This window comes from Protopterus annectens, chromosome 8.part0 (assembly GCF_019279795.1).
Source record: "Protopterus annectens isolate FY-2018-M chromosome 8.part0, PAN1.0, whole genome shotgun sequence".
NCBI classification, from domain to species: Eukaryota; Metazoa; Chordata; order Ceratodontiformes; family Protopteridae; genus Protopterus; species Protopterus annectens.
The window spans coordinates 589,954,082-589,965,631 of record NC_056741.1 but is presented as its reverse complement, the minus strand read 5'-3'; positions in this window follow the sequence as shown (position 1 = coordinate 589,965,631).

The following is an 11,550-nucleotide window of genomic DNA, read 5'->3' as shown; positions in this document are numbered from 1 at the left end:
AGCCTTGGAAATCACTGAAAGAGAGAGCACAGATCCTTATGGAGCCATATTATGAGGACAGATAGCATAAGGCAGGATCAGTATAGGAGTTGCACTATCAAAGTGTATATGACTGGAGATGATGTCACAAAAGTTTTGCTTGGATGTGCATGAGGCTATACACATTCACATGTGCAGCAAGGTGTTTCCTCACTGCCACATGCACAGTGGTAGACAGGTTAATGAGAGCCAGCACACACCAAAGTTCCAAGTCAGTTTATCATATAAGCTGGAAGGAAAAGGGGCATAGCATAATTTCTAATGGGGAAATAACAAGCAGAGAAAAATGCACAAGGGTAATCATAAGGGATAAGACAGGAGGAAGAAGTGCACCTTTTTTGTGGTAAAGGCTCCAGTTTTTCATTTAAGATGATAATGGAAGCCACAAAGGTCAAGGCATGCTAGTCATGTGATTCAACGGATCTATATTAAAATTGCGTAGAGGCGTTACATCGAATGCCTCTTCAGTGACACATAAAGACCGAAGTCTGAAAATAGCAAAAGCTCAGGCCAGTGATTTTTTTCCTAGGGAGAAAAATCGCTTGGCTTGAGCCGTAGCATTGTCCTTAACCCCACTGTAGTAAGTTCTTGGAGTTGGTTTATTTAGTTGGGGCTGTGTGGGGGGCACAGCCCCCCATGTTGTTGGGTGTGGGTGGCGAAGCCCCCCACTTAGTTATGTTTTAAATAGTGTGCGTGTTTTACTAGTGATTTCTTTCCCAGGGAAAGAAATCGCTGTTTTTACCATTCACGGTTTAGTGTTCGGTCTTTATGTGTCGCTGAAGAGACGTTCAATGTAACGCCTCTGCGATTTTAATATAGACCTGATTCAACCATCCTTGCCAGGAGACACTTCATGAACATGAAACAGGCATCCAGCTGCTTTTGCACCTCAGATATCAGCAGCCTAAACAGATGATGTGGTGTGACCACATGGGTACCCTTCCGGGCAACTATCAGAAGAGAAGCATCCTGTCTCCTCCTGACTAATGACTCAGAGACCCTCAGTGAGCTTTCCAGGTTACTTTCAGCAGGGTTACCCCCATGTCTCTACTGACCCACAGGTGTTCTAGCACAAACGGCATCAATTAGACCAATTTGAGGTAACCACCACTGCTTGTTTATCACCACCCAAACAGGACCTGCAAAACGAATAGAAAAGAAAAGGAGAACACAGTATCACTCATATGCAGTGCAGTAGTGCATATTGTATATGAATCCTGCTGGCAGGACAGGCATTCATGTCTCCTGAGGTATCATTACATATTCCTCCCTCTACTCCTCTGTCATTGTATGACAAATTGGGAAGAACTCAGTACAGTGCTGGACCTGCAAAAGTCAAGGTCAAGATATGCAACACAGGGCAGTGCATGTTTTGTGTGTGTGTGTGTGTGTGTGTGTGTGTGTGTGTGTGTGTGTGTGTGTGTGTGTGTGTGTGTGTGTAGAGGGACAAGGTGTGCAGTGTAATTACAAGGATATATTGGTAACTATTTAAACTCTCAGGACCAGCATTACCAAATCCTGAGATATGGAGACTGGATGACTGAAAATTTGGACTTACATGTATGAAGTCTGAGATTGCCTTTTCTCAGAATTTTCCTTTTTCTCCAAGGTATAGTGATCTCAGAATTAGTATATATAAGTTCAAGGAGTGTGGGATGCTTGCCCCCCTTTAAAAAAGATTAAAGGATAAGAGTGATGTTCGACGTTCACTCTTTTCCTGTATTATCTCTTATTTTTTTGTTATCTTGGGACTCAGTAATTCAAGTCTTGAGATTTCAATAAGACGATGGATTTATTACACTGATGTAGGAAGGGGTGTCATGATAATAAGCCCATTGTTGTAATATACATAGGGAAAGGGGGGGTTGCATATCATAACAGGCAACTTGAAAATGTGCACCGAATGATGCTGGTGGCAACATACAGTCATATGCAGCATCAACAGTAGGCCATGTATGCTCATTTGCTGTCATATGTAACTTAAAGGTGTTTGTGATCTTTCATGGGCCCATGGCAGAGGAAATGATTGGAAAAGGAGACCGAAGTGTTATTGAAGGCTTTCCACAGATATGGTACATGTATCCAGGGCACAGATAAAGCTGAAACAAATCTTTTTCCAGCACATATCATCACTGCTGTGGGTGGTCATAATAGCAATCTATGTCAGGTTAAGAACAAGGCACAGAACATTTCTAGAGACATTGTCCATTGCAGGAGGTGGATCACCAAAACTGAAGAGGCTCATAGTGGTGGATGAGTCTGTGATACCCCTGTCTGAGGAAGGGAAGAGGAATCATGTAGTCACCTGGATGTGATAGATGGGCTGTTGATGACTGCACAAGTGTCTGTTGGAGATGCGCTAGGTTATTATTAACCAATACACTGCAATACACTACAGTACAGTGCAATGCAGTTAGACAGGACTTATTTTGCAACAGGCTTTTCCATATCTGTCTTGTAGAAACCTCTGGTCAGCAACTGCAATGGCGTGCATATAATAATATGCAGCTATCCATATGGTATTTGCAAACTATGTCATTACTGTATCTGTTATATATCATTATATTCCATGCATTACAGTGCTGCCACAGGTGTATTACTTTGTGTTTCCCAGATGCTACTGGTGGAGGATCCAGTACAGCTCATGATGAGGTCACCCATAGATGTTGATGATGGCAATCTTCACATGGTACAATTTGATGATACAGTAACACTGTCAGGATCAGAAATAGTGGAGGCCTCACACACACCTCCCATATTTGAAGAGCCAGAGCAGGGACAGTTCAAAAAAACAGCCTCATTTCTATTTGTTGAACATCTTGTAATTGTGACACTCAAGCTACACAGGCAGTAAGCTGCACTGCATCTGATGTCTGTGCACAGCCACAGGGAAAGGCATGGTAGTCTGTGGTGCCACCAATTCTTCAAGAATCTCTGACATGGGTGGTACATTTGGCCTAAATCAATGCACATGCAAGTCAGTGATAGAGACACAAACAGCTGCTATTCACTGTATTATAGAGATGGTAAGTGTGCCGTGAGACCCGTGGGATAATTTTTAGCACCTGCATGGGCTGCAGCATGGCACCCATCTCCTACATAGTGGCACAGAGTACAAAGATAGGGAGCAGATAGTGTACTGTTCAAGACACTAGTGGCTAGCACTCCATCCACAGGTGCAGCCATGTCACAGACAGTAGACATCATCTGGTCTACCTATGCTAATTATGCTGTCCATGTCCATGGAAGAGCCTGGATGTGAGGTGCATGATCACAGGCCAATCATACCCAGATAACACAGACCATTCCGAAGGCAGCATAGGTTCATAGGTTCATAGGTAAATACTAGGCTAGCTGCCCTTGCAGGCTATTTTAAGCCTAGCCATTTTCCCTTTTTTATGTGCAAATTAACCTTTCACATTTGGTTAGAGATTGGCCTTAATTGATTGGCATCTGTCAGCTCCGACTACATGGGCCACCACAGCTGGTTGTGTTCTCTGACACACATGCTCAATGATGCTCCTCAGGATCCACCCCTGGGACACCTCACCAGGCTGCACATTCTTGCTCCTGTATTTCTACACCATTACTTGTGGGCAGTTGAAGTATCACAACTAATGGTGGCTGCCATAATTGTCATGAATGCTGTAAATCCAGAGGCTCCCAATATGAGACAGTCCATCACAGTACACGCCCGCACATGCTCCCATAGTTCTGTACCATCTTTGTAATGGACCACATTAAACCTCAAGACTCTAGGACACCATAGTACACATCATCAACATTCATGCTATAGCAGCTCCACCATGCTTTTGGGGGCTGTCATTCTTGACTACCCACAACCTGCTACCAGACTAAGTGCCACCACCACCCTCCATGCCTCTGCACATATGCTAGTATTACTGTCATCTGTCACTGTGTCTCCTCACTTGTGCAAATGATGGTAACTGCTTCCTGTCCACCCTAACACTTGCATGGGTAAAATAATAACTGATGCACAGCATGGCCATTCCATGAGGTCAGCAGCATAATGTGGGCTAGATAGTTTTATTCTGTGTGTATGTGTCATGACTCATAACTGTGGATCAGGCGCTGTCTCTTTACCAGTGCTGTGATGCATTGTGACCACCTGTGCCTCATATGGAGTATGGCTATTGCCCGTTCCTCCTCTTACTGGATGCACTGCTCCTTATCTGCTGCTACAATTGGTATGGTAGGATCTTCTGGGATGGTTCCCTCTTGCTGGAGCTGTTTTTGTAAAACCATATTATGCAATATGGCACACACCAAAATATCTGATGACAGATCATAATTGTGCACTTCAGTTCCCCACTTCATGCATCTGGGTAATAGAAACCTCCTTTAGAGAGATTAAGCTCCCAACCACAACATTCTGTGTCACTGTACTTGCAAATCTGTATGCTACTTCTGCAATGGTCAAGAGATTGAGGATGAGTCATTATCCAATGGTTCTAGTTCGTATTCAGCATCTCCTGCCATATGCAACAGTGATATCATTATATGTGAACGAAAACAACCAGCCAGTAATTCCACCAATATTTTATTAAAACAGCTCTAAAGTCTCGGCTCTCCACACAAGCCTTCAAGGAGTCTTTTACTCCTTGATAGCTTATGTGGAGAGCCGAGATGTTAGAGCTGTTTTAATAAAATATTGGTGGAATTACTGGCTGGTTGTTTTCGTTTGCAGTTCGGTTTGTGGTTTTTATATCATTATATGTGACCTGTTACTTGATTGCATGGCAACTGCATGTAGTAGTCTCTGTACGTGCATAAATGTGCCTCTTCTAACTAAATGACCCTGTAGAAAGTCACCCTGCATGAAACTCTGTTACTGGTAAGACATGACAGATATGAGAATCATGGGAGCTGCATGGGTGGTGCACAGGCACATTACAGATGATACTATGTGCATTGCACTGCATGCCACCTGGCAGTTAAGGGAATGGAAACACTTACAGTTGATGTAGCTGACATCCTCTGAACCAGTTGAGGCCTTGATGGTAATGTGTGTACAATCAATGGTTCACACAACCTCAGGGAAATGGGCAATATAGTAGAATGCCTGCATGATGTTGGTTCTTTCCTCTGCAGTCCTAGGGAACCAGACATGCTCCTCCACATGTTACAGCAGAGAACTTTTGTCAGATCTGCAATTACAATTTCTGCAAAATTCTTAGCATGTTCCCTGTAGGTCACTGAAAGGTTCCTGTAGCAGAAATGGTTAAAACTACAAATACCTTAATGCCCATGGGGATGGGCAGTTCCCAAATCCAGAAAACCAACAGAATGGACCGCACATACGGCAATATACAGAAATCTCAATTTCTCAGGATTAGGAGTATTTGCTCCTCTGATGATTCATATCACCATTTTCAACAGGACATGATAGGGAGATTTTTAAATAGAGGATATGACTCAGACAATGTAATGTTAGCTAGTGAGTTTGCATTTCAACAATCCAGATCTACTTTGTTGAAATATAAACAACACAATGTGGACGAACACGGGCCTGTTCGATTTGTTACAACTTTTGGGAGCAATACTAATACCCTTTGAAACATCATTGACCACCATAGGGGCATTCTTAGGTCACATGATAAGCTGGTAGAGATTTTATCTCCCAAATGTTTATTTTCCTTCCGACGGGGTCCAACTCTGGGGACTTATTTTAATCATTATAAACACAGGACTGCATCCAGTACACGACAGGTCACATTGTTTGGGGACAAATTGGTGGGGTGTGTCCCTTGTGGTCATTGCTCGTTATGTAGTCATGTTCTTAATAACAAACAATTTACCAGTAAAAACACCTTGAAGGTTTATGACATTCGCTGTGTTGGTAACTATAGCATTGACTGGGTCCTATATTTAGCCACTTGCTCTTGTTCTGCTTTTTATATGGGTCAAACTTCTAGGCCACTGAGTATACGTATATCTGAACATCTCAGTGACATTAGGAACAAAAGATTGTCCAATTCTTTATATTAACATACCCTGACGCATACTACTGTACAGTTTAAATTTCTTATCATTGACCGTGTTACTGGCAATAGGCTGTCTAAGTTAGGCTGGCATACCATTTTAAACAGCAAAGAATCAAGTTGGATTATTAGGTTGGGGGGGGGGGGGCTCTTTAAACCTGAATTAAATGATTGCTTTTGATTATCCAATGGCAGACTTGTATTTGAAGCTGTTTTTATGTAAATTACATTTATTGTTTTTGTATGATTATTGCAGTGATGAAGGCATATTAATGCCAAAACCGGTATGCTTTTGTAGTGTTTTTATACACTAACATGCTGGAGCTGCCACATTAAAGTTTGTTTTTTTTCACTCTTAAGGTGCTGGCTGTTTTGTGGTTGTGCTTACAGTTCACAAATCCCCAATGATTCTGCATGTAGCAATGCAGTTCAGCAAGATCCCATATGGTATCTCTAGTCACACAGCAGTACAGAATCTGCTGGTCAGAAAAATAGTTGCAATTAAGCATTGTTGGTACCATATGTTAGCTTGGAGGGCCATAGCACATCATAGTCTTATTGCTGCACTGTGCTCACTGGCATTGACCAGTAACGTGTGTTGCTCTGCAACATGTTACTGGTCAAAAATATATCTCTGGGATCCCACCTGTGTCCCTGCTGGACAGGAGAAACAGGTGCTGAGTTTGTGGGAACATGAGTAAAATTCATGGCTAGGCTTATAACGGCCTCCGGGCCAATAGCCTAGTATCATCCTATGAACCTATGAACCTATGAAAGCTGCTGCTGAAAAAGTTGTAGTATTCTGTGCACTGACAGTTCTTGGAATTCAGAATAGATGATCACTGAGTGCTGTGCACCTCCGTTATACATTTCTGAATCAGAGCCATCTCTGATAGCATCATTTGCACATTTTGTGCCCCACATATGCATGTGGAACCTCGTTATCATGTCAGTATGCAGACACACTCGTTTTTCACCTAACACAACAGAGCTGTTATTGTCTTTGAATCACCACCTCAATGCTCAATGCCTCTCTTCTCACCATTTTGGACAGTGCAGTGTTTTAATATTCTATTAATTCTGGCCATAAATTCTGTATGCAATAGTGAAAATATTAAATGCTTTCTGATAATATTCAGTGAAAGATACATGCCTGTACAAGTGATTTGCATGCAAATTATTAGTAAGTGGCAATATTGGACACAGGAAATCAAACAATGTAGTTAATCTAAAAAGATTGAACCACTTGATAATATATTTACATTGAATATAACAACGTTTCATTGACCTTCATTAGACTGTATGCAGTACTCAAGTACAAATGATAGAACACTAGGAAAGAGAAGACAATTTACTATATACACAAGCCAGGGTAGAACTGTTTATAGTACATACAGTTTAGACAAATATCAAACAGGTTGCAGGAAATGTGGGTATCAGCAGAAACAAGTAACAGTAAACAACAATTAGAAATGATAGCAATGACAGCTGTAAGCGCCATCTTCTTTTCTCAAAAATTCTGGATAAAGCCAAAAATAGTGGAGGGGCACAGGCCCGAAACCAGGGACAATTGTTAAATATTACTCCAATTCACTTAAAAAGAACTAACAGAGCAATAGGTTTTGTATCAACATGCATTTTCCTGAACAATAAGAAATGTACAACTCTGATGTCTGTTATTATTGACTGACTGACTATAATCCTCAGTAATTTACCACAATATTAAAAATCTTACAAATGACAGGGCAAAACTATGAGGACAAATCAGAAGGATTCTGCAGAATCAGAGAGAATTGAAAGGATTGAAGTTGGTATTTTTTTATTGTTCTTTTGCTAACCAGGAAGGTAAACTGGATGTTATTAACCCTTTTCATCTATGACACACAGAGCAATAGCAAGAGTGGGATAAGCTATTAGGGGGTGAGACAGACACCATAAAAGAGGTGTCAACTGGTTCCTGAAAATCAGTGGTGTGATCACCGTTATTGGTAGTGATTACCGATCAGTCCTTGCAAAGCTGCAAGCAGCATTGGTAACTACATAAACAGCCATGATTGAAATTGCCACTGTTAAATGATTTCAAGGACTGCTTGTAGTGTGTGTGTGTGTGTGTGTGTGTGTGTGTGTGTGTGTGTGTGTGTGTGTGTGTGTGTGTGTGTGTGTGTGTGTGTGTATTAGGAACTGTAGCAATGAGCTACTATAGCTCTTTAGTACAGTTTCTGAAAGGTGTTTCAGCCAGTGTACCAGATACACACTGTAACGCACACTATGGCAGATACACACTGTAGCACACACTATGGAAGATAATACTGTCGCACACTTTTCTTCTTCCTCAACTTGTGGAGGAGGGAGGATTGTCCAAGGTGAAAATGACCTGGCAACAACTCTGTGTTCCAAGGACAAGGCTAAACGTAATATATTAGTACATTTTTTTCTTTAGTATTGGATTACTGTGCTACCCAAGGTGAGACAAATAAGGAGAAATAAAATGAAAATCACAGTGTGGTTGCAGAAATCTATGTCAACACATGATTACGAATCAGTGTGTTTATTCTGCAAACTAGATATAAATAGGTTGCAACTCACTTATATGTTAAATAACTCTGTTAAGCAACTAACTTGCTACCTACCTATCTATGTATTGCATTAAACACAATAGAGCCACATAATTTACTGTTCTCTGGCTATTTTTCTTTTTGATTATGAAATGCCACCACCTTGACATGTTCTGTGGTACTTTATGAAATGTTTGAATATAATTATAAAACATGGAAATATTTATATGGATGAATGGTTGGAAGAAGTTTATCAGTTACAACCCAAATTCTAGACAGCAGCTAAAGAATTAGCCATTAATAAACAGTATAAGATATGTGTGCAGTTATGTTCTAGTCAGAGTTTCTTCTTTCAGCAATATTATTTGCGCTACTCTGTCTAGTACTGGAACTTCTAAAATGGATTTCATGATAAGGTTTGAAACAGAGTAGATAAAACTGACTAGAAAAACCTGACAAATTGTATCAGCATTGACCTGAAGAAGCACATGGGGAAAAATACGACTATGAAAGAGAACTATCTCAGCTGAAATCAGTTAAAAGGGTGGATACTGGCCTGGGGCATCCTCACTGCACTCACCTGTTATTTATCTAAACTGGAGGATAGTCTCTCTCTATCTCATCCACAGTCAGTAAACAGTACCACCTCAACACCATGTTACCACAGCACCAGAACATCACTTCTACATATGCTGAGGTAGTAAAGAAATCCTCAACTAAGCATTCTAGGCCTCCTAAACATTCTACAAGCTTGTTTTAGCCACAAAGCCAAAATACAAATCACCATACCCTGACCTACTGCTACTGGTAGCTACCTGTATGTCAAGCATATAAGGTCTCACAAGCCTGCAGCACATTCCAGAAATGCCTTAGTCATTATTAACTCCATTGTGAAGCACACAGACCCAACACTGACAAGGCTGGTAAAGTGTTGGTTGACAGCTGCCACAATAGTGCTATGATTAGGGATGTCATTAGGGCTCTCTGCACTACTCCAGATACAACTAGAACTCTGTAGTTGGTTATATGTAAATGAATGACCTTAAATATTCCACCCTGGGAGAGATGCAGAAACATTGATAAGCTATCTACTCCTGTCTCCAAGGAAGACAAGGTCCTTGGAATTGAGCAGCATTCTACCATCACCAAGAATGATACCTAAATTCAAGTATAAAATCATTGATTTCCATAATTGTCTAGTCAGCTTGTGTCATTTTAGGGAGATTCAGTGTATTTGCATGGGATAAAATGATCAACAGAACCCCCCCCCCCTTTACCAGGGATGTCCTGCCCATCTCACATGCTGTTTTTACATACTGGATAAAACCCTTATTACCCTCGTAGTATCTTTTTAAGCAGAGTTCACAGATGTGTATCTTGATGGCAAATTTTAATTCAGATAATATCAGGGAAGCACTGTTGAATACCAGAAGCCTAAAGAACAAAATGTCTGAACTCAAGGCTTTCCTTAACCTTATAGACAGCAGTATTTGTGTAATTACACAAATCCTGTTCTAGTGTAGCAATAACACTCCCTGTATTGCAGGGTACAATGCCTATTATACATTCATATCCACTAATAAATGCAAGGAAAGATTTATCGTTATTCATAATGCTACTGTCTGTCTCCAGATTGCACATGATATAAATCTGGAAATGGCATTATAGCCAATTACAGATCACCAGCTGTAGCTCCTTCAAAGTAGGTTGAATACTGTAACCATTTAGAAAAAGTAACCATTGAGCCAAATACTTTTCTAATGTGCAACTTCAACTACCCACACATAAATTGATAGACTTTACTTTATAAATACTAGTACACTTTACCAAATTGGCCCCTTGCCCAGCAGTGGTCTCCATTTTCTAGCTATTATCCTCATTAATGCATCCCCAAATTCTACCACATCACTTGTTATCCTCTCCCCAGTCAAGTCTGACCAACCTATTGTGACCTTCTCCAGAAAAAGTTGCTTCATGGCTTCTAATGACTACTCAGTTTCACTGATTACTCCATAGCCAATTATTTAATATTTGTCAGTCTTATTGATTATCACAAATGATACACTGCCCAGCAAACCTTCTACCTGAGGCTGCCACCTACTGTTCTGAATTGCATCCCTTCTTTAATAGATGCATTGAGGCATCAGAGACCATCCAAGGCAAGCAGAGTGGTAAGTTTAAAATAAAACTTCTAGGGTGGAGCCATCATATCTACAAACCCAGTTACAAAAAGGAGGGGGTTCCTATTCATCTATAAAAAATCTCCAGTTCATCATTTTAAAATAGACCTAAAACTGGTTAATAAGAACCTCAAGTTTACCATTAGGAAATGCAAGACTGGCTATGAACTTATGTTTACAATCAGTTCAAAAAACAACCATAAGGCTTCAACCATATTCAGAAACTTAAAGTTAACCAATAATTCTGTATTGAAGTTACCTCTAATGGAACGTCCATCTCTGATTCCAGCGATATTATTATTCTTTTAATCAAATTCCCTTCTAACTTTATGCCACTCACCATCTCTATCTGCCTTTTCAATACCCCGTCACAACTATGCTTCTAAAATCTTTTTTGACCATGTCTCTTAACATTTTACAAAAATTAAAAATACAAGTTCCATGGGTCCTGAAAATTTCTCTGGTTGTTTACCAAGAAGCACCTAGCAAAACGACTCCATCAGCTTTTCAGCCTGAGATCCAGAGAACAGTTGGTTTGATGCCTTTGCATAAAGGTGGTCCATCTACTGACCCTGGGCAAATACAAGCCTATTAATCTCATTAATATCATAAGCAAGATTATGGAAATATAGCTGAATTAACAATCAATGATATAGCTGATATTATATCCTTTGTAAAAGGCAGATCATGTCTTCTCAACCTGGATAAGTTCATCAAAAATGTTAATGAGATTATAGATAAAGAGCATACAGTCTGTGCTGGGTACCTGGAACT